This window comes from Saccoglossus kowalevskii, chromosome 21 (assembly GCF_978046115.1).
Source record: "Saccoglossus kowalevskii chromosome 21, keSacKowa6.1, whole genome shotgun sequence".
Classification (NCBI taxonomy): domain Eukaryota; kingdom Metazoa; phylum Hemichordata; class Enteropneusta; family Harrimaniidae; genus Saccoglossus; species Saccoglossus kowalevskii.
In genome coordinates this window covers 2,027,181-2,032,612 of record NC_140661.1, presented here as the reverse complement: position 1 = coordinate 2,032,612, position 5,432 = coordinate 2,027,181, and positions in this window count along the sequence as shown.

Genomic DNA, 5,432 nt, shown 5'->3' with positions numbered 1-5,432 from the left:
TATCAACGCATAAATGTGAACATCAGGGGTTATATCTCTGTTATCAACGCATAAATGTGATCATCAGGGGTTATATCTCTGTTATCAACGCATAAATGTGATCATCAGGGGTTTCATCTCTATTATCAACGCATAAATGTGTTCATCAGGGGTTGCATTTTTGTTATCAACGCATAAATGTGTTTATTAGGGGTTATATCTCTATTATCAACGCATAAATGTGATCATCAGGGGTTATATCTCTATTATCAACGCATAAATGTGTTCATCAGGGGTTGCATTTCTGTTATCAACGCATAAATGTGTTCATCAGAGGTTGCATTTCTGTTATCAACGCATCAATGTGATCATCAGGGATTGCATCTCTGTTATCAACGCATCAATGTGATCATCAGGGGTTATATCTCTGTTATCAACGCATAAATGTGATCATCAGGGGTTTCATCTCTATTATCAACGCATAAATGTGTTCATCAGGGGTTGCATTTTTGTTATCAACGCATAAATGTGTTTATCAGGGGTTATATCTCTATTATCAACGCATAAATGTGATCATCAGGGGTTATATCTCTGTTATCAACGCATAAATGTGATCATCAGGGGTTTCATCTCTATTATCAACGCATAAATGTGTTCATCAGGGGTTGCATTTTTGTTATCAACGCATAAATGTGTTTATCAGGGGTTATATCTCTATTATCAACGCATAAATGTGATCATCAGGGGTTATATCTCTGTTATCAACGCATAAATGTGATCATCAGGGGTTTCATCTCTATTATCAACGCATAAATGTGTTCATCAGGGGTTGCATTTTTGTTATCAACGCATAAATGTGTTTATCAGGGGTTATATCTCTATTATCAACGCATAAATGTGATTATCAGGGGTTACATCTCTATTATCAACGCATAAATGTGTTCATCAGGGGCTGCATTTCTGTTATCAACGCATAAATGTGTTTATCAAGGGTTTCATCTCTATTATCAACGCATCAGTGTGAACATCAGGGGTAGCATCTCTGTTATCAACGCATAAATGTGTTTATCAGGGGTTATATCTCTATTATCAACGCATAAATGTGATTATCAGGGGTTACATCTCTATTATCAACGCATAAATGTGTTCATCAGGGGCTGCATTTCTGTTATCAACGCATCAATGTGTTTATCAGGGGTTGCATCTCTATTATCAACGCATCAGTGTGATCATCAGGGGTTTCATCTCTATTATCAACGCATCAATGTGATCATCAGGGGTTATATCTCTGTTATCACCGCATCAATGTGATCATCGGGGATTGCATTTCTGTTATCAACGCATAAATGTGTTTATCGGGGGTTGCATTTCTGTTATCAACGCATCAATGTGATCATCAGGGGTTATATCTCTATTATCAACGCATCAATGTGATATCAGGGGTTATATCTCTGTTATCACCGCATCAATGTGATCATCAGGGGTTGCATTTCTGTTATCAACGCATAAATGTGTTTATCAGGGGTTGCATTTCTGTTATCAACGCATCAATGTGATCATCATGGGTTATATCTCTATTATCAATGCATCAATGTGATCATCAGGGGTTATATCTCTGTTATCACCGCATCAATGTGATCATCAGAGGTTGCATTTCTGTTATCAACACATAAATGTGTTTATCGGGGGTTTCATCTCTATTATCAACGCATCAGTGTGATCATCAGGGGTTGCATCTCTGTTATCAACGCATAAATGTGTTTAACAGGGTTATATCTCTATTATCAACGCATAAATGTGATCATCAGGGTTTACATCTCTATTATCAACGCATAAATGTGTTCATCAGGGGCTGCATTTCTGTTATCAACGCATAAATGTGTTTATCAGGGGTTATATCTCTATTATCAACGCATAAATGTGATCATCAGGGGTTTCATCTCTGTTATCAACGCATAAATGTGATCATCAGGGGTTGCATCTATATTATCAACGCATAAATGTGATCATCAGGGATTGCATTTCTGTTATCAACGCATAAATGTGTTTATCGGGGGTTATATCTCTATTATCAACGCATCAATGTGATATCAGGGGTTATATCTCTGTTATCACCGCATCAATGTGATCATCAGGGGTTGCATTTCTGTTATCAACGCATCAATGTGATCATCAGGGGTTATATCTCTATTATCAACGCATCAATGTGATATCAGGGGTTATATCTCTGTTATCACCGCATCAATGTGATCATCAGGGGTTGCATTTCTGTTATCAACGCATAAATGTGTTTATCAGAGGTTTCATCTCTGTTATCAACGCATAAATGTGATCATAATGGGTTGCATTTCTGTTATCAACGCATAAATGTGTTTATCAGGGGTTTCATCTCTGTTATCAACGCATAAATGTGATCATCAGGGGTTGCATCTCTGTTATCAACGCATAAATGTGATCATCAGGGATTATATCTCTGTTATCAACGCATAAATGTGAACATCAGGGGTTATATCTCTGTTATCAACGCATAAATGTGATCATCAGGGGTTATATCTCTGTTATCAACGCATAAATGTGATCATCAGGGGTTTCATCTCTATTATCAACGCATAAATGTGTTCATCAGGGGTTGCATTTTTGTTATCAACGCATAAATGTGTTTATCAGGGGTTATATCTCTATTATCAACGCATAAATGTGATCATCAGGGGTTATATCTCTATTATCAACGCATAAATGTGTTCATCAGGGGTTGCATTTCTGTTATCAACGCATAAATGTGTTCATCAGAGGTTGCATTTCTGTTATCAACGCATCAATGTGATCATCAGGGATTGCATCTCTGTTATCAACGCATCAATGTGATCATCAGGGGTTATATCTCTGTTATCAACGCATAAATGTGATCATCAGGGGTTTCATCTCTATTATCAACGCATAAATGTGTTCATCAGGGGTTGCATTTTTGTTATCAACGCATAAATGTGTTTATCAGGGGTTATATCTCTATTATCAACGCATAAATGTGATCATCAGGGGTTATATCTCTGTTATCAACGCATAAATGTGATCATCAGGGGTTTCATCTCTATTATCAACGCATAAATGTGTTCATCAGGGGTTGCATTTTTGTTATCAACGCATAAATGTGTTTATCAGGGGTTATATCTCTATTATCAACGCATAAATGTGATCATCAGGGGTTATATCTCTGTTATCAACGCATAAATGTGATCATCAGGGGTTTCATCTCTATTATCAACGCATAAATGTGTTCATCAGGGGTTGCATTTCTGTTATCAACGCATAAATGTGTTCATCAGAGGTTGCATTTCTGTTATCAACGCATCAATGTGATCATCGGGGATTGCATCTCTGTTATCAACGCATCAATGTGTTTATCAGGGGTTGCATTTCTGTTATCAACGCATCTATGTGTTTATCAGGGGTTGCATTTCTGTTATCAACGCATCAATGTGATCATCATGGGTTATATCTCTATTATCAATGCATCAATGTGATCATCAGGGGTTATATCTCTGTTATCACCGCATCAATGTGATCATCAGAGGTTGCATTTCTGTTATCAACGCATAAATGTGTTTATCGGGGGTTTCATCTCTATTATCAACGCATCAGTGTGATCATCAGGGGTTGCATCTCTGTTATCAACGCATAAATGTGTTTAACAGGGTTATATCTCTATTATCAACGCATAAATGTGATCATCAGGGTTTACATCTCTATTATCAACGCATAAATGTGTTCATCAGGGGCTGCATTTCTGTTATCAACGCATAAATGTGTTTATCAGGGGTTATATCTCTATTATCAACGCATAAATGTGATCATCAGGGGTTTCATCTCTGTTATCAACGCATAAATGTGATCATCAGGGGTTGCATCTATATTATCAACGCATAAATGTGATCATCAGGGATTGCATTTCTGTTATCAACGCATAAATGTGTTTATCGGGGGTTATATCTCTATTATCAACGCATCAATGTGATATCAGGGGTTATATCTCTGTTATCACCGCATCAATGTGATCATCAGGGGTTGCATTTCTGTTATCAACGCATCAATGTGATCATCAGGGGTTATATCTCTATTATCAACGCATCAATGTGATATCAGGGGTTATATCTCTGTTATCACCGCATCAATGTGATCATCAGGGGTTGCATTTCTGTTATCAACGCATAAATGTGTTTATCAGAGGTTTCATCTCTGTTATCAACGCATAAATGTGATCATAAGGGGTTTCATCTCTGTTATCAACGCATAAATGTGATCATCAGGGGTTGCATCTCTGTTATCAACGCATAAATGTGATCATCAGGGATTATATCTCTGTTATCAACGCATAAATGTGATCATCAGGGGTTTCATCTATATTATCAACGCATAAATGTGATCATCAGGGGTTATATCTCTGTTATCAACGCATAAATGTGATCATCAGGGGTTATATCTCTGTTATCAACGCCTAAATGTGATCATCAGGGGTTATATCTCTGTTATCAACGCATAAATGTGATCATCTGGGGTTTCATCTCTATTATCAACGCATAAATGTGTTCATCAGGGGTTGCATTTTTGTTATCAACGCATAAATGTGTTTATCAGGGGTTATATCTCTATTATCAACGCATAAATGTGATCATCAGGGGTTATATCTCTGTTATCAACGCATAAATGTGATCATCAGGAGTTTCATCTTTATTATCAACGCATAAATGTGTTCATCAGGGGTTGCATTTCTGTTATCAACGCATAAATGTGTTCATCAGAGGTTGCATTTCTGTTATCAACGCATCAATGTGATCATCAGGGATTGCATCTCTGTTATCAACGCATCAATGTGTTTATCAGGGGTTGCATTTCTGTTATCAACGCATCTATGTGTTCATCAGGGGTTGCATTTCTGTTATCAACGCATCAATGTGATCATCAGGGGTTTCATCTCTGTTATCAACGCATCAATGTGTTTATCAGGGGTTGCATTTCTGTTATCAACGCATCAATGTGTTTATCAGGGGTTATATCTCTGTTATCAACGCATCAGTGTGATCATCAGGGGTTGCATCTCTATTATCAACGCATCAATGTGTTTATGAGGGGTTGCATTTCTGTTATCAACGCATAAATGTGTTTATCAGGGGTTGCATTTCTGTTATCAACGCATCAATGTGATCATCAGGGGTTATATCTCTGTTATCAACGCATAAATGTGTTTATCAGGGGTTTCATCTCTGTTATCAACGTATCAATGTGTTTATCAGTGGTTTCGTCTCTGTTATCAACGCATAAATGTGATCATCAGGGGTTGAATTTCTGTCATCAACGCATAAATGTGTTTATCAGGGGTTGCATTTCTGTTATCAACGCATCAATGTGATCATCAGGGGTTATATCTCTATTATCAATGCATCAATGTGATCATCAGG